This window comes from Bombina bombina, chromosome 4 (assembly GCF_027579735.1).
Source record: "Bombina bombina isolate aBomBom1 chromosome 4, aBomBom1.pri, whole genome shotgun sequence".
Lineage (NCBI taxonomy): Eukaryota > Metazoa > Chordata > Amphibia > Anura > Bombinatoridae > Bombina > Bombina bombina.
In genome coordinates, this window is record NC_069502.1 from 936,389,049 (window position 1) to 936,409,304 (window position 20,256).

The 20,256-nt window shown below is 38.5% G+C and overlaps 1 pseudogene; it reads left to right on the forward strand.

Moving 5' to 3' along the window:
- LOC128658090 (zinc finger protein 292-like) overlaps window positions 1-20,256 on the forward strand; it is a 139,940-nt pseudogene that overhangs the window by 102,439 nt on the left and 17,245 nt on the right.

Here is a 20,256-nt window from a genome sequence, read left to right on the forward strand (position 1 = left end):
TAATGTTTATATTTAGAGCATCAATATGTTAACTCTTAAACATAAATCAAATGTATTAACTAATTTTACAAATTTTTTTTTTGTTTTAAACTAGAAAATAAACAAGAGCTGTTTAAGAACCAGTTTTTTAAAAAATAAAATAAAATTGTAACCGTTCCCCAGTCACATACATGGACATTGTGTAACACACCATAGCACCATCTGTTGTAAGTTCCTTGACATGTGTAACAGAGCTCCATCTATTGGTAGCAAGTTCATCACCAAAGTGTGTACTAGGGAAATAGACTAATTTGCATATATTTTGCATAGAGTGACAATTCAATGTATGGTGTGAGTTTTATCATTTATTCCTCCCCCAAATCTGCCTTCTTTTCGTTAGAGTTATATTTTATTATTATGTTGTTTTTTATATGTTTTCTATATATTTATGTTTTATGTGGCATGTCACCCTAAATTAAATGGGGTGTTTTTAGAGTCTAGTACAGAGTGCTATAAAACACATTGAGTAGTTCATTTTGGAACTGGTTGTTTAGCCTTGCTTTTTCAGGTGGTTCTGTAGTAGTCTTTGGAATTGCTACATGGCTGGCTACAGTTAAGTATACAAACTTTTCTTTAAAGCTGCAGTGTGGCTATTGTAATACTGCCTGAAGAAAGTACACATTGAATGCATGTTTGAATGTTATATGATAAATTTAATGGAACAGCATTTGTAATATGCTGTGTTGAGTATAAAGTTGCCATCATGTGGTACAAAGGGCTTGTCACTGGGGCAGTACCCTTAAAAGGCCAGATTTGCACCATTTTTTAAGGGTACAATATGGTACCATAGGAATGAGGTCCAATCTAGTCACCAAAGGTACATATTTGCCTTTGAAAGGTACAATCTGCAAGGGTACCAGTTTGTACCCATTTTAAAGGGTACATCATGTGTACCTTTGAGGGTACTGCCCCAGTGACAAGCTGTTGTACCCTTAAAGTTACAATGTTTGCAATTTTTTTCTGACGGTGTACTTTAAGGACCACTAAACACAGTAGCTATGTACTTTGTAAATATAAATGTATTTAGGATATTGATTTGCTAAACCTATGATTGTACTTTGGTCATTTCTGTGTATCTTTTACTAATTATGGGGATAGTCACAATTTTGCACTTGTTTTCCTATATAAAGGATTTGTGAACTTTAGACAATATTGTCAGTCTGTTTAATACCCATGAATCTCATCTCTTGCTACTTCTTGAAAACAATACAATCTGCCATCTGCCTCATTAATCTTGCAATTTTGTAATCAATAAACAAAATGCACACAATTAAGAACAAATAAAAGGGCAATTTGGGGGTTTAGCAATTAAATGCAGGATGAAGGCTCTGTTTGTTGATTGATCACTTTTAATAGTGTGTAGTGATGCTAATAGGCAACATGTGTGTATTTAACTGGTTGTGCTCCAAAACCATAAAGATACATGTATTTCTCTCTAAGGGTTTGGACAGGGGCATTGTCTGTATAGTAAACGTGTGTTTGTTGGGATATCCATTTCCTTAATATTCATTATTGTAAAAGTGCTTATTATTATTTTAATTCAGGACCCAGTCCCATGATACTACACACCTTTGCGACCCTATTTTTGTGCTTGGTCTGAAAATTTCTGAAGTAATATACAGGATAGCTGCATTTTTTGGAAAGTGTCTAAAATGTGTGCGTACTTTATACTTGATGTAATAAAACACACACACTCTCATACAACACACACACACTCTCATACAACACACACCACACACTCTCATACAACACATACACCCACATTATCATACAACACACACTCATACAACACACACTCTCATACAACACACACACACATCACACACACTCTCATACAACACACACATCACACACACTCCCATACAACACATACACACACGCTCATACAACACACACCACACACATTCTCATACAACACACAGCACACACACTCTCATGCAACACACACACATCACACACACTCTCATACAACACACACCACACACACTCTCATACAACGCATACACACATTCTCATAAAACACACACTCATTCAATACACACTCTCATACAACACACACACATCCCACACCTTCTCATACAACACAACGCACACACATTCTCATACAACACACACACATCACACACACTCTCATACAACACACACACTTTCGTATAACGCACACACCCAAACACCACCCACTCTCATACAATGCACACATAATACACACACCATACACACTTTCATACAACACATGTCGCACACTCTCGTATAACACACACACATCACACACCACACACTCTCAAACAACACACACACCACACACATGCAAGTCGTGACCCAGTAAACATGGTGTTGCGACACAGCAATTTTAATTGTTCAACAAAGAAGAATTTGTATCTGTTTAGTGACATCATCCAATATGGCGGTGATAATTTTAGTGTGTTTTTGTGCAAAAGCAGTATTACATTCACAAACCTCTGATCTACTCTTCCTATTTTTGGGGGTTTATCAAGTAAATTAGGATGCTGAATTCAATAAGTGAAAAATGGGCCTGTAAATGTGCCACAAGAAATCAAGAATTTCCATTCTGATCAGAAAAACAGGACTGGCACATGTTATGTAAAGTAATTTTTTATTAAAACAATAATGATAATGGCTGATGCTGATCAAATCAACATCAAAAATTGCTCATCACCATAGAGCAGGATCATCAATTGTGGATCTCAATTGTGGACCTCCAGAGATTATGGAACTACATTTCCCATGATGCTCATCCTGCATTCCAAAACCTCTGGAGGGCCACAATTGATGACCCCTGCCTTAGAGTGTAATGTAATTTTACAACTATTAAACCTACTCTACTGTGTGTTTAACCCCCAAATAAGGGTTAAACACACAGTAGAAGTTCCACTTGGGACATGCGGTGCACTGCTGGTCCAGAGCGGAACCCGTTGCAGATCCAATCAGCAGTGTTAGCTATACAACTCAGATGTACAACTAGCACTACTGATCGGATAAGTGGTGGGTTCCGCTCAGGACGAGCAGTGCACCATGGGTCCCAAGCCAAACTTCTATTGTGTGTTTAATCCTTTTGCAGGTGTTAACCCTTTAATGACCAGAGCACTTTTCCATTTTCTGTCCGTTTGGGACCAAGGCTATTTTTACATTTCTGCAGTGTTTGTGTTTAGCTGTAATTTTTCTCTTACTCATTTACTGTACCCACACATATTATATACCGTTTTTCTCGCCATTAAATGGACTTTCTAAAGATACCATTATTTTCATCATGTCTTATAATTTACTATAAAAAATTTTATAAAATATGAGGAAAAAATGGAAAAAAACACACTTTTTCTAACTTTGACGCCCAAAATCTGTTACATATCTACTACCACCAAAAAACACCCATGCTAAAAAGTTTCTAAATTTTGTCCTGAGTTTAGAAATACCCAATGTTTACATCTTCTTTGCTTTTTTTGTAAGTTATAAGGCCATAAATACAAGTAGCACTTTGCTATTTCCAAACCATTATTTTTTCAAAACTAGCGCTAGTTACATTAGAACACTAATATCTTTAGGAATCTCTTAATATCCATTAACATGTAAATATTTTTTTTAGAAGACATCCCAAAGTATTGATCTAGGCCAATTTTGGTATATTTCATGCCACCATTTCACTGTCAAATGCGATCAAATACAAAAAATCGTTCACTTTTTCACAAATTTTTTCACAAACTTTTGGTTTCTCACTGAAATTATTTACAAACAGCTTGTGCAATTATGCCATAAATGGTTGTAAATTCTTCTCTGGGATCCCCTTTGTTCAGAAATAGCAGATATATATGACTTTGGCGTTGCTTTTTGGTAATTAGAATGCTGCTAAATGGCGCTGCGCATCACACGTGTATTATGGCTAGCAGTGAAGGGGTTAATTAGGTAGCTTGTAGGGAGCTTGCATGGTTAATTTTAGCTTTAGTGTAGTGTAGTAGACAACCCAAAGTATTGATCTAGGCCCATTTTGGTAATATTTCATGCCACCATTTCACCGTAAATGCGATTAAATAAAAAAAAAACGTTAAATTTTTCACAATTTTAAGTTTCTCACTGAAATCATTTACAAACAGCTTGTGCAATTATGGCACAAATGGTTGTAAATGCTTCTCTGGGATCCCCTTTGTTCAGAAATAGCAGACATATATGGCTTTGGCGTTGCTTTTTGTTAATTAGAAGGCCACTAAATGCTGATGCACATCACACGTGTATTATGGCTAGCAGTGAAGGGGTTAATTATGTAGCTTGTAGGGAGCTTGCAGGGTTAATTTTATCTTTAGTGTAGAGCTCAGCCTCCCACCTGAAACATCAGACCCCCTGATCCCTCCCAAACAGCTCTCTTCCCTCCCCCACCCCACAATTGTCCCCGCCATCTTAAGTACTGGCAGAAACTCTGCCAGTACTAAAATAAAAGGTATATTTGGGGGTTTTTTTAGGTTTTTTTTAGCATATTTACATATGCTGCTTTGTAGTATCCCCCTTAGCCCCCAACCTCACTGATCCCACACCAAACAGCTCTCTAACCCTCCCCCTCTGCCTTAGCGGGCGCCATCTTGGGTACTGGCAGCTGTCTGCCAGTACCCAGTTTAGTAAAAAAATGAATCTTTTTTTCTAAAAAAAAAACCCTTTTCTGTAGTGTAGCTCCCCCCCCCCCACCAACCTCCCACAAGTTGCAGATCACTTTATTTAACATTTTTGTTTTCTTATTTATTAGAGCTATTTTCAGATTTTTTTTCTGTAGTGTAGCGGTTCCCTCCCGCTCCCGCCCCGTGCACGCAGCCCGCCGCCCCCCGTGCACGCGCGCGCTCACATGCGCGCCCCCCGTCGCTCCCGCCCCCGATCCCGCCCCCCTGCACATTACACCGCGCATCGATGGCCGCCCACCCGCCTCCCAAGTTCGCTCCCACCCACCAACGATACCGGCCATCGATGTCCGGTGCAGAGAGGGCCACAGAGTGGCTCTCTCTGCATCGGATGGCCATTTAAGGTTATTGCAGGATGCCTCCATATCGAGGCATCACTGCAATAACCAGAAAGCAGCTGGAAGCGATCAGGATCGCTTCCAGCTGCTTTCCACACCGAGGACGTGCAGGGTACGTCCTCAGGCGTTAACTGCCTTTTTTTTGAGGACGTACCCTGCACGTCCTCGGTCGTTAAGGGGTTAAACAATACTTTGCAAGTCAAGTCTAAAGTCTCTACCTTCAAGTCAAGTCTCAAGTCTTTGCAAGATACTGTCAAGTCTCAAGTCTGGGAGTCAACTTTAACAGAAAAAAGGAGGTGGTGATGTGTGTGTGGGGGGGTTCAATAGCTTAAAAATCAAGAGGCACAAAGTTAGTTTATATTTATTTTTTTACCTAAGTTCAACAAGGCTTTATTTAAACAAAGCTGTGCTGTCAAATTGATCAAGATTGCATTTTAGAAAAAATATTTTTTCACACAATTGTCAAGGTATAAGTAAAGATATATATATATATATATATATATATATGTATATGTATATATATGTATATATATATATATATATATATATATATATATATATATATATATATATATATATATATATATATATATTAATCACATATTTGGCTAGTCAGTAGCAAATGATTCATTCATTCAGAAAAATTGACTTAACTCATGTTCAGTTCTCCCCCCATTCAGTATGCAAAGTTATTTTAAACATCCAAGTGAGAACAATAAAACATTTGGTTTATTTAACTTTAACAGCCATTCCCAGAGACCATATGTGGCCACTACCTGGAAATATGTTATAAAATCTCCTACGTTGCCTAAAAGTCTGGTTTAAGTGATATATTTTGTGGGAATGCGACCACTTACATTCAAATGCAAATGACCCCTGCTATGTAACTCTGACACTTAAATATACGTAATGCAGACATTACGTCTGGGGGGGATAACACTGAACCAAGGACTTTGGAGATAAAAATATTTTTTTTATTTTCTCTGTTTTCCAGAAATCTAATAAAAATTCAAAAAGACAACATTTGCTCATTAATTGGAAGTGCAAGCTTCAGAGCATCCCTTACCCCCATACAGTGAATAGAGACATAAATGTCTAAGACTGTTGATTTAAGGCCTAATGAGATGTTTTACAATTTCAAAGAAGTGGAAACTAGCATGCTGGAAGTCTCAAAAATACATGCCCATATATGGGTTTCATGCCAATGGAGGTGCCGATCCATCTGGGAAGATATGAGACATTTTCCAAGGGAACTGTGGCTGAGCAGCCATGTGTAAATTGTCCCCTGTGGAGTGTTTCCATGTGCAGAGAACAGACAAATTAGAATTTACAGTCTTTGTATGGCATACATAAAAATAAATACATTTTGAAAAAGGAATGATGCCAGTTTCATGTGTATTTGAAATAATTCAAATAACCCATATATATATATATATATATATATATATATATATATATATATATTTGTGGCAAAAACTTGCACTCACTGGATTTTTTTAACACCAAACAATTAATGTGACGTTTTGGAGATAGAGTATCCCCTTCCTCAGACAAAAAAGTCTGTCTGAGGAAGGGGATACTCTATATCCGAAACGTCACATTAAATGTTTGGTGTTAAAAAAGTCCAGTGAGTGCAAGTTTTTGCCACATATATCTATTATCTACTAGCACCCTGGCTGCTGAAGTTTGAAGTGAGAGTGCTCATCTTGGCTATATATATATATATATATATATATATATATATATATATATATATATATATATATATATATATATATATATATATATATATATATATATATATATATATATATATATATATATATGGATCTGGAACATATTATATTAAATAAATAATTGCTGTATTGAATAATAACTACATTGATAATAGTGCAGATAAACATATTAAATGTATGCCCCAGACTGTATTGAATATATATCTGGGAGATAAATTCAAATCTGTATGGATTGAATAGCAATTGTGATAGTCCCATTATTAAATTATATATAACATGTTGTTTTCTGTGTCCCAGATGGGGCTAAAAGATACTAAATACAGGATTGTCTGTATGGAATAATAACCTATTGTGTCTCTATATTTTTCAGACATATAATAACCAGATATCCTATGAATATGGACCCCAGACAAGATTCATACATTCAGAATTTGTTAGAAATGTGAAACAAGCTGTATTTGTATGAATATATATATATATATATATATATATATATATATATATATATATATATATATATATATATATAACAGATGTATAAATGCCATTAATTTCAGAATAATTAGCAGTATAATTACTTTAATATAATATAATGTTGAAAACATAACATATTTGGTATCAAAATAATCAAGAAAAATTATATGATACTGTCCCATCTTTAATTAATATTGTAATTGATTAATGCAATGTTATAGTATTGTTTAATATTACATTATATGGGAAATGTTGTAAAATGTTTAGAAATGATTAAATGTATTGCTGTGTTGTTCGTCCGCTGCCCCCCAATGGCCAGAATCCAGTATGACAGTCAAGGGACTTAAATGTTAAAAGATGCGTTTACATGGTGAACATGCCAAGCTGAGGGCCAATCCGAATAGACTTCCCAAGTAACCAATGGGATGATCAGCTTCCTTAGGGCCACCCACATGGTTTCATAAATGAGTGAAAACATATATAAGTAAAAGCAAGAGAGGGAAAGACACAGACTGCTAACTTTGAGTGATAATTGTTGCTGGGCGTTGGAAATACAATCATTCTGAGCAAGCTGACTGCCTTTTCTCATTGATTGCAAAATTTACTTATCTGTCTTCTGAGATGAAACAAGGAGTTTTTGGTAACTGAACTATCGATTTTGGTCATTTTCGTAACGTATATATATAAAAAAAGAAAAAGGATTACAGGTAATATTTTAAAACAAAATATAGGCATAGTCATTGCAGTTTAAAGTACAAAAAAGATCAGTTTCTATTTTAGTTTATATCCATAGTATGTGTATTGTTAAACACATATCCTTAATGCTAAACTATTTTATCTGTGCAAAAGGGGTGCGTTAGCAACGCATGCTTTTTTCCCCCGCGCCTTTTAAATACCGCTGGTATTTAGAGTTCACAGAAGGGCTGCGTTAGGCTCCAAAAAGGGAGCGTAGAGGATATTTACTGCCACTGCAACTCTCAATACCAGCAGTGCTTACGGACGCGGTCAGCTTCAAAAACGTGCTCGTGCATGATTCCCCCATAGGAAACAATGGGGCTGTTTGAGCTGAAAAAAAACCTAACACCTGCAAAAAAGCAGCGTTCAGCTCCTAACGCAGCCCCATTGTTTCCTATGGGGAAACACTTCCTAAGTCTGCACCTAACACCCTAACATGAACCCCGAGTCTAAACACCCCTAACCTTATACTTATTAACCCCTAATCTGCCGCCCCCGCTATCGCTGACCCCTGCATATTTTTTTAACACCTAATCTGCTGCTCCGTACACCGCCGCCACCTACGTTATCCCTATGAACCCCTAATATGCCGCCCCTAACACTGCCGACCCCTATATTATATTTATTAACCCCTAATCTACAATTATCTACAATTAAACCTAACACTACACTATCAATAAATTAATTACATACAAATACCTACAAATAAATACAATTAAATAAACTAACTAAAGTACAAAAAATAAAAAAAGAACTAAGTTACAAAAAATAAATAAATAATTTACAAACATTAGAAAAAGATTACAACAATTTTAAGCTAATTACACCTACTCTATGCCCCCTAATAAAATAACAAAGCCCCCCAAAATAAAAAAATGCCCTACCCTATTCTAAAATAAAAATAGAAAAGCTTTTACCTTACCAGCCCTTAAAAGGGCCTTTTGCGGGGCATGCCCCAAAGAATTCTGCTCTTTTGCCTGTAAAAAGAAACATACAATACCCCCCAACATTACAACCCACCACCCACATACCCCTAATCTAACCCAAAACCCCTTAAATAAACCTAACACTAAGCCCCTGAAGATCTCCCTACCTTGAGTCATCTTCACCCAATCTGGCACCAATAGACCAAAAGAAGACATCCGGAGCGGCAGAAGTCTTCATCCTATCCGGGCAGAAGAGGACATCCGGACCGGTAGACAACTTCATCCAAGCGGCATCTTCTATCTTCATCCATCCGGAGCGGAGCCATCTTCTTCCAGCCGACGCGGAGCCATCTTCTTCCAGCCGACGCGGATCCATCCTCTTCTACCGACGCCTACTCCCCGAATGACAGTTCCTTTAAATGACGTCATCCAAGATGGCATCCCTCGAATTCTGATTGGCTGATAGGATTCTATCAGCCTATCGGAATTAAGGTAGGAAAATTCTGATTGGCTGATGGAATCAGCCAATCAGATTCAAGTTCAATCCGATTGACTGATCCAATCAGCCAATCAGATTGAGCTCGCATTCTATTGGCTGATCGGAACAGCCAATATAATGCAAGCTCAATCTGATTGGCTGATTCCATCAGCCAATCAGAATTTTCCTACCTTAATTCCGATTGGCTGATAGAATCCTATCAGCCAATCGGAATTCGAGGGACGCCATCTTGGATGACGTCATTTAAAGGAACTGTCATTCGGCGAGTAGGCGTCGGTAGAAGAGGATGGATCCGCATCGGCTGGAAGAAGATGGCTCCGCTCCGCTTCGGATGGATGAAGATAGAAGATGCCGCTTGGATGAAAATGTCTATCGGTCCAGATGTCCTCTTCTGCCCGGATAGGATGAAGACTTCTGCCGCTCCGGATGTCTTCTTTTGGTCCATCGGTGCCCAGTTGGGTGAAGACAACTCAAGGTAGGGAGATCTTCAGGGGCTTAGTCTTAGGTTTATTTAAGGGGGGTTTGGGTTAGATTAGGAGTATGTGAGTGGTGGGTTGTAATGTTGGGGGGGTATTGTATGTTTTTTTACAGGCAAAAGAGCAGAATTCTTTGGGGCATGCCCCGCAAAAGGCCCTTTTAAGGGCTAGTAAGGTAAAAGAGCTTTTCTATTTTTATTTTAGAATAGGGTAGGGCATCTTTTTATTTTGGGGGGCTTTGTTATTTTATTAGGGGGCATAGAGTAGGTGTAATTAGCTTAAAATTGTTGTTATCTTTTTCTAATGTTTGTAAATTATTTTTTTATTTTTTGTACTTTAATTAGTTTATTTAATTGTATTTAATTGTAGGTATTTGTATGTAATTAATTTATTGATAGTGTAGTGTTAGGTTTAATTGTAGATAATTGTAGGTATTTTATTTAATTAATTTATTGATAGTGTAGTGTTAGGTTTAATTGTAACTTAGGTTAGGATTTATTTTACAGGTAATTTTGTAATTATTTTAACTAGGTAGCTATTAAACAGTTATTAACTATTTAATAGCTATTGTACATGGTTAAAATAAATACAAAGTTGACTGTAAAATAAATATAAATCCTAAAATAGCTACAATATAATTATTATTTATATTGTAGCTATATTAGGGTTTATTTTACAGGTAAGTATTTAGCTTTAAATAGGATTAATTTATTTAATAAGATTTATTTTATTTTGTTAGATAAAAATTATATTTAACTTAGGGGGGTGTTAGGGTTAGACTTAGCTTTAGGGGTTAATAAATTTAATAGAGTAGCTGTGAGGTCCGGTCGGCAGATTAGGGGTTAATACTTGAAGTTAGGTGTCGGTGATGTTAGGGAGGGCAGATTAGGGGTTAATACTATTTATTATAGGGTTATTGAGGAGGGAGTGAGGCGGATTAGGGGTTAATAACTTTATTATAGTAGCGGTGAGGTCCGGTCGGCAGATTAGGGGTTAATAATTGTAGGTAGGTGGCGGCGACGTTGAGGGCGGCAGATTAGGGGTTAATAAATATAATATAGGGGTCAGCGGTGTTAAGGGCAGCAGATTAGGGGTACATAGGGATAAAGTAGGTTGCGGCGGTGTGCGGTCGGCAGATTAGGGGTTAAACAATTTTTTTTATTAGAGTGGCGGAGATGTGGGGGGATCTCGGTTTAGGGGTACTCAGGTAGTTTATGGGTGTTAGTGTACTTTAGAACACAGTAGTTAAGAGCTTTATGAACCGGCGTTAGCCCAGAAAGCTCTTAACTCCTGGCTTTTCTCTGCGGCTGGAGTCTTGTCGTTAGTGTTCTAATGTTCACTTCAGCCAAGACTAAATGCCGGCGTTAGAAAGATCCCATTGAAAAGATAGGATACACAAATGGCGTAGGGGGATCTGCGGTATGGAAAAGTCGCGGCTGCAAAGTGAGCGTTAGACCCTTTCCTGACTGACTCTAAATACCAGCGGTAGCCCAAAACCAGCGTTAGGAGCCCCTAATGCTGGTTTTGATGGCTAATGCAGAACTCTAAATCTAGGCGTAAGAGTTATAACTCAGAGTCTGATTGTTGGCACAAATCATATATATAACTTCTAGTGTTTCAATTAGAGTATATATACTGTCCTATTGTTTAACTAAGCATTGTTAAAATTGTATTGCTTGGATGTTAGCAGTTAAAGATCTTGGAATATCATTGTGATATTTTAAATGCAACTCTAATTTGTAAGGCTATTGTGAATAAAGCTAATTTTAAGGATAGACTTTTATGAACTCTGCATAGTATATTTTAATAGTTTTTAAACGCATATAATATTGATCATATTCTGGTTCCCATAAATATATTTCAATATGTTCATAGATATTAACTAATAATAAAGAATTCGGGTATTTATATTAATTTTATTTTCTTTGTATATATGCATATTTGATTGTGGGTTTAATTTAAAGAAAGATTGTTAAATATATTCAGTTATAAACCTGCCATATACTCATATATTTTTTGGAGAGTACTGCTAAGATTCTTATAAATATACTGACACAATGCAAGTCGGTGGCTATATATACAAATCCCGAGTCAAGTTAACACAGATGGAATGTCCATTGGTAATCAGATGGTATTTGAAGAAAAAAAAATCACTATAACTGTTATGCAAGGTTCAATTGTCGCCATCTCATTAAAGGGGCAAAATACATTTCTATGATTCAGATAGTGCATGTAATTTTATACAACTTTCAGATTTACTTCTATTATCTAATTTACTTCTTATTTTTGATATCCTAGCATACCCAGGTAGGCTCAGGAGCAGCAGTGCACTACTGGGAGCTAGGTGGTGATCGGTGGCTGCATACATATGTCTCTGGTCATTGGCTTGCCAGATGTGTTTAGCTAGCTCCCAGTAGTACATTGCTGCTCTTGAACTTGTTTTTAACCCCTATTTGCTGTTAGGATGTTCCATGCTATGCTAAAAGTGTTTGGCTTTCAACGTCTTTAGGGCGGCATTTTGGGGCGTCCTGCTCCCCTCCTTGTAAAGACTCCAGTGAATACGAATGGGGGACATGTATAGTAACACAGGCAGTCCCCAAGGAGCCAATCAGTGTCATTTGGAATCATATGATCTGAGTGACATCATGTCTGCACGGATGTTTACGTTTTGATAATGGACATTTGCTTGTGTCCTGAAGGGGTTAATAAAGGATAAAAGGATAATGAACCATCTTTGATAATAGTAGAAAATTTGAATGTTGTTTGTAATTGCATGCTGTATCTGACTCATGAAAGCGTAATATTGACTTTACTGTCCCATTAAAGTAAACAAACAGTTACTTGTTCTACCACAATATCTGGTGTCTCACTGCAGTTTAATTTCCAGTTTTTGTTTTTAAATGCTGTTTTTCTCCTTCCCCTGAATGCATGAGGTTCAATGCTATTATTAACTGATGATGTTATCTAATTTGTTTTGTTTCTTTGTATCCTTTGTTGAAAAGTATACCAAGCTAGGCTCAGGAGCTAAGAGCTAGCTGCTGATTGGTGGATGCACATATATTTGTCTTATCATTGGCTTACCAACGTGTTAAGTCATCTTCAGGTAGTGCATTGCTGTTTTTTTCAACAAAAGATATATAGAGAATGAAGCAAATTTGATAATAGACATAAATTGGAAAGTTGGTGGACGGGGAAACCGGGCAGCTTACCGCTCCCGGCCCCAACCCTGACCCTGTCCCGGATGTCTCTGTTGAGATTCCCCTGCTGGAGGAGAGGTTGCAGAAGCTTGAAAACCGCCTTCGAGTTGGGGATGAGAAATCTGTGGAAGCTGCGACCGACTATTGCCAATGGTTCTGTCAGACTCTCCTTGAGTATGCAGAGAAATGGAAGGCAACTGAGCACTCTTTGCCCCTTCTGGAAGTGTACACTGTGGCTATTCAAAATTATACTAAAGCAAGACCCTACCTGACGTCAGAGTGTCAGAATGTTGCCCTTGTGCTTGAGCGCCTAGCTTTATCTTTGTTTCCTGGTTCAAGCATGTATAATAATCACTTTTGAAGATTGAGAACTATATAAGCAATGGAGGGTGTATTATTGGTTTATGGTGTATAACCTGGTTCATATCTTCCTTTAAAGCTGCGTTGAACTTCTCTTGTGTCTGCCACTTGAATTATCTGATGATCGATGGAGAACATTTCAGTCTGTAATTCAGGTCGCTCACACACAGCTCGCTGAAAATGGCAACCATTAACTATTTCTTTTGTATAACATGTCTCAGAAAACTGGTGTATGGACAGATCTAGTGCTTGATAAAATTGTTAACCAGGAAGTTCAGGATCCACATCAAGTTGATGCATTTTTTATTTTTGAGGGTCCACTTTTGTTGGAGATGCGAATCAAGAGACTTCTAAAACTTTGCAAAGTGGCATCTGCAATGTTCCTTGCCAAATTGTGCTCAGATCACCAGGATATATCTAAAAAATGCAACTTCAAACAACTTTACCTTACATGTCTTTGTGCAGCTTCACCAAATATAAAGCTTGTAGAAGAAATTGCCAAAGTTGATTGCAAAGATGCGCTGGATTTGATCTGTAATCTGTAATCAGAAGGTGATGAGCAGACCTCACTCATATTAAGTGCAGCTATTCTGTCTCGTCAGCTTCAGTTTGGAGAGATGTACTGTGCTTGGGAGATCACATTGTTTTGGAGTAAATAACAAAGAAGAGTAGATCCATCAATACAAGTTTATCTGGAAAGATGTCGCCAAACAATCTTTGTTGACCAAAACAGTGTACCACATATTCTTTTTGATTAAAGTCATTCAGTCAGAGACTGAGGGAGCAGGACTACCAACGTGTATTGAGCTGTGTGTGCGAGCTCTGCATTTGGAGTCAAGTGAAAACTCAAAAGTAAAAATCTCCATCTGCAAGACAATCTCTTGTTTGTTGCCAAATGACCTAGAAGCTAAGAGAGCTTGTCAGCTTAGTGCATTCCTTCTGGAGCCTACTGTGGATGCATACTATGCTGTTGAAATGTTGTATAATCAGCCAGATCAAAAACATGATGAGGAAAGTCTTCCTGTTTCAAACTCTCTGAGATGTGAGCTTTTGCTTGTATTGAAAACACGCTGGCCATTTGATCCTGAATTTTGGGATTGGAAAGCCTTAAAGCGCCAATGTCTTGCATTAATGGGAGAAGAGGCCTCTATTGTGTCCTCAATAGATGAACTTAATGATAATGAAGTTTATGAACAGACAAACGATTACCAGGATTCTACCAAAATCACCCCTTTGAATGGTATTGATTGGTTTGAGGACACAAATAATGTTCACAGAGATCTCTAGCAAGGAAAACCAAAGAAGAATCTAATTAAATATATGAAGGAAAAGGGACGTGTCTCTGAAAGATTTAGAAACTGGCAAGCTTACATGCAGTACTGTGTACTCTTTGACAAAGAATTCCTCGGTCACAGAATTGTTCGGCATGCGCAAAAACATTGCAAAGATGGAATTTACAGTTGTCCAATTTGTGCAAAGCAGTATACTAGTAAAGACAGCTTTGTCCCACATGTAACTTTACACGTTAAGGAATCCTGCAAAGAGAGACTAGAAACTATGAAACCCTTATGAAGATTTAGAAAAGTACCTAAAAAAGTAGCCACCTGCAAAAATAAAAAAGCTGTTACGGTTTCAAAACAAGAACGTCCAATAAGGAAAAACTCCATGTATTTGGATGACTTCATTGTATTTAACGATAATGATAATTCAGATAACAACTATGAAAAAGATAACCAGTTTAGTTTACCTGGTTAATGAGTGTGTGTTAATGAGTTTCCTTGTCCTATAGAATTTTGCACAAAAAGATTTAAGTACTTAAAAAATTTAATTTCACATGTGAAGGGTCACAAGGACAATATAGAAGCTACACATTTCCTTGAGATGCAAAGTAAAAAAGTAATCTATCAGTACTGCAGGCGCCAGTTTGTTAGTCTAACTCATTTAAATGACCATTTACAAATGTACTGTGGCGTTAAACCTTATATATGCATACAACTGAAGTGCAAAGCCAGTTTTGATACCTATGCTGACTTACTAGCTCACAGGAAGGAACACCGGGTCTTTAAAGCAAAGTGTATGTTTCCTAAATGTGGGATAATATTCTCTGCAGCTTACATGTTGTTTGATCATGAAGCTCAACACTACTACACTTTTACATGTAAACATGTTGGCTGTGGAAAAATCTATCATTCACATTTTGAGTTAGAGAAGCACTTAAACGAACATGGTCACCAAAACACTTTGCAAGAGAGCAATTCTACCACAAATGCTGAATTGATTGTGCCAAATATTCTAGCCAAATTCAGTGATATCACAATTAAAAAGGAAACATTATATGAGGAGCATCCAGTAGCAAATAGTGACTTTAGTACAATACCATCAAATTCAGCTGATGTGAACGAACCAATTGTGGCTAAAGATTTGCAACTGCCTCAAACCAAGCTAATGCTAAAATAAGTTTCTCTTGCTCCTGATGGACTAAATCAGACCTTAAGTTAACTTGATCATCATATTTCCCCTCCCGTTGAAGTTCTTCCTTCTCAAAATATACTTAATACAGCTTTGCCATCATCCTCTGATCTGATAAATCAAGTTCTGCCACGTATAGGAAGTGTTTTAAGTTCCACAAATTCATCAGACTCAATTAAAATACCTTCACATGATGGGGAGTTTAATGACAACCCGATACATCTACAAAGCCTTATTGCAAGAAGTAATGAAAATGAATTAACTAAGACACATGGCAGCAAACAGCCTGGTGTTCAAGAGCAATGTCTTTTCAGGAACCCAAAATTAATCCTGGAGATTTGTCTAAAAAAACCATTGACTGTACAAATTCTGATAACCTCAAGGCAGAGGCAAACAATGTAATATCCCTTAATTTACAGGGCCAACAAGCTGCTGTGTGTAAAAATTCACTTGTCAGTGGGTTTGGAGGTGGTGGTAAATCTGAAAGAGTTTTACCATTGCCCCTTGAAACTAGTATGCTTTCTAATGTTTTACCAACAGTATCTCCTTCTGCTCCACCAGTCCCTCCTCAGAGGTTTAAATGCAATGTAGAGGGATGCACTCATATTTACAATTCCATCCAGAGTATTGGAAAACACATGAAGACTACCCATCGTGAACACTGATGATTTTAAAATGGAACACAATAATAGAAAAAAACAACAAAGAAGTGGCACACCAGGAAGGACTGCAGCAGATGTCAAACTCCTATATTGTATACTGCCAGGCGTAGATAACACAACAAAATCTGCTTTTCCATCACAGTTACAAAATGGAGGAAATCACAGTTTTTCAAATCAGTTGTAGCACCTCTCTGGTTCAGAAGATGGTTCCACAAGAACAGTTTTTTCAGCACAAGTACAAAATGGTTCAAATTCCAATTTTTCAAATCCACTGCTGCATCTTTCAAGTCCTGTTTTCCTACTCACCTCGAAAACCTTGTTAATCCAATATTAAATTCAGTGGAAAGTATTATAACTCAAGGCTTGTCCAAAAATGTAAGCAAATCTCTCTTGGTCTCAGAGACTGGTGGTTTAACAAATTCAACACTAACAACATGTAAGGGTTAACTGCTTGTGCTGTAGATTAGGGTCCTGCCTCTTTAATTGCTTTGCCTATATATGCAATTCCCTCCCAGCCTTCATTGCTGGTTGATTGAGAATTCTACTATCCTCCCTGAATGCTCAAGCCACTCGCCGCAGATTGTTATCTTCACTTGCCTTGTGAACTTTAGCCCTCTGGGATCCGTGCACATCTTATCCAGCTCTGTAGCAATACAGAAAGGAATCCTTTGATCTGTCTCTCCATTCCGGTGTTCTAAAGTTATGCCTCTACCCGTAGGAATGTGTATACCTCGTCACTTTGTCAGCTGGTGGAGGCTTGTGGCGCTCATTGCGCATGTGCTAGAGGCACAAACTCCTTACAACAGCTGATGAGGAATTATGTGGCACGCGCACGTTACTGGTTACAAAATCCCAATGAACAAACGGTCTGTCATTGGATTTTGTAACCAGAAACGGTACTGACCTTGTATTGACTAACATTGTGAGATGCGGTAGGAAAATATATTGAATACGTCTGCTACGTACTGTATCCCACACCTCCTCCCTCACACTATATCTCTGGTGCTTTTCTATTCTCTGATCCTTGTTCATAAAAAAAAGTGCACAGCACGATGTAAAAAAAAAAAAAACATCTCACAGGACGTGGAAATAAAAAACGCAGTTTCTGAATTCCTCTAACCTAAGGAGCTGCGCTGAGCTCTTGACCCCTTGCTATATTTCTTCTGCTCCTCGTGTCACTAGTACATGGTGTGTGTATTTACTAGTAATATTCTGCGACCCTTTCTGGTTACAAAATCCAATGAACAAACACGTTCATTGGGATTTTGTAACCAGTAACGTGCGCGTGCCACATCATTCTTTGTATCTTCGCATCAGCTGTTGTAAGGAGTTTGGGCCTCTAGCGCATGCGCAGTGAGCGCCACAAACCTCCACCAGCTGATTAAACGTCACTGGAAGTGACGTGGTATACAAATGCCTATGGTAGAGGGATTACTTTAAGACACCGGCTACGCTCTGAAGACTCCAGCTGTAACCTGAGAACCTGAGCAGCCGTTACGTCATCAGCTGTCGTCTGCTGCTACTGTGCTACATGCTGTGCTTCTGATGCTCACAGGCTTCCTGCTCATAGACGCTGACACACCGCTTCACTGAGTTTACACACATCCAATATCCTACCTATGCTTACTAAAGCCTTATCCTAGTTATCAGCCCCTGTATCTCTTATACTTACCTTGTTGTTCTATTCACCTAAGCTGTAAAACTCCTTCATCCTATGCTGGTATTCAATGACACCTGCCACTTGTGATAACGTTATGTTAACTCACATTATATAGCTGTTATTCACATAAGGCATATACTAATCTCACTGGGGTAACCTTTACACATACTTGGTAACCCTCGTGAGACATTTCACAACTTGAACTTATTGTATTAAGTGTGCTTATAACCTGCAAGCCTGTTTCTACCTAATATTGAGGAAATTTTGTATTCATGACTCAATAAATTGAGATCTTTACAGAATCAACCAGCCAAAAGAATAAGGAACTAGTGTTACATTGTTTGTTCCTTTTTATTTTTTTTCCCCAGTTATAAGGTCATTATGGATCAGGAGACTATATGTAATAGAAAACAAGCACTATCTGACAGGATGGATACCTTATCCAACTCCTTCCACGAATTACAGGTGGAAAATCAGGCTTTAAAAGCTTGTTTAAGGGAAGTACTAGCTCCTAAGCCCCCATCTGCAGAAGTTAACCCTGAGCCCTTGGTATCCCCACCTGAGAAATTCTCTGGAGACTGTACCCAATTCAGGGAATTTAAAAACTCCTGCATGTTACTGTTTGAAATGAAAGCTAGAACTTATCCTTCAGAGAGATCTAGAGTTCTCACAGTGATTTCCTACCTCAGGGGGGAGCCTAGGTCTTGGGCGGATACTTTCTATGAGAGTGAGGATTCCATCTTGGGATCCCTTACCGCTTTTTTTACCCAAATGTCCGCTTTATATGATGACCCATTCAGGCAGGTTTCGGCAGAAAATGCTTTGAGGTCTCTAAAGCAGAGGAAAATTCAAGTAGAAACCTATATCACGCAATTTAAAATCTTTGCAAGAGACTCAGAATGGAATGAAGTCTCACTTAAGACACAGTTTAGATTGGGCTTGTCCGAAGAGATTAACCCCTTAATGACCGGACCATTTTTCAATTGTCTTACCCTTAATGACAATGGCTATTTTTAAATTTCTGCAGTGTTGGGGGGCGGAGCCAACTGTGCAGCAGAGAGGTCGCAAATTAATGGAGCTCTGAACCTTACCAATATAATAAAAGAATTTGGCGACTGTAGAGGCTTATAAATTTGGCATGTACTGCAGACTGATCAGCTAGGAAGACCTACTCATTTGACTCCTAAGGGAGTAGCATTGAAATAACGGAACTTTACATTCATGGTGTGAATACTGTCGACAAGTGACTGTGGGAGACGCCATTTTCTGTGGCCTAAGCAGCGCCTGCAACTAGGAACAGGATTTTCATCACTTCACCTAATTATGGCCACTGCAGATCATATTATGGAGGAGATGCACACCTTTCTAGATAGCTGCCGTTCAGCATTTGAACGTTTCAATGTCTATGGGCCCCAGCAAACAGCCGCAGCATCGAACACCCATATTGCCCGTGCTCCCACTCCTATGATTACTACCATGGGGGGGGACGCTTTGGGGCCCCGGCGCCCCCCTTCCACTTGGCACCCACTTCATAACATACTGGGAGCGGAGGATATGACCGCAGAGACCCACCTGAATGGGACAGACACCGGAGACAGTACGCCCAGAGCGGATCACTTGGTGCCCTCAAGCTTTGTAAGCATTACCTGCATGACATTGGTCACAGCGGAGCGAAACAGCCCGGTAGGATGTCAGTCGCCTCCTGTTAGAGGGTTGCTGAGGCTAGAGCATACAGCTCAGTTTGGCGAAACGCCAGCCTGGACCGGTCCTTCCCTCCTTCGGCCAGAATTTGTTTTGCCTCCGATCTGCCCTTCCCAGTACAGCCCGATTGCCGAGGTCCAGAGCTTTGGCATGGAGGCTCAGAGACTTTGCCTAGCTTTCCGGTCTGGCGTGGGGTAAGGGAACTCTCATCCTCGCACCCTGCAATATATCAACCCCTTTCTCCCCGCCTGAAGTTCAACGCAGCATAGGTTTAGTGACTTTTTATAATGCCCACTACATATACAAGT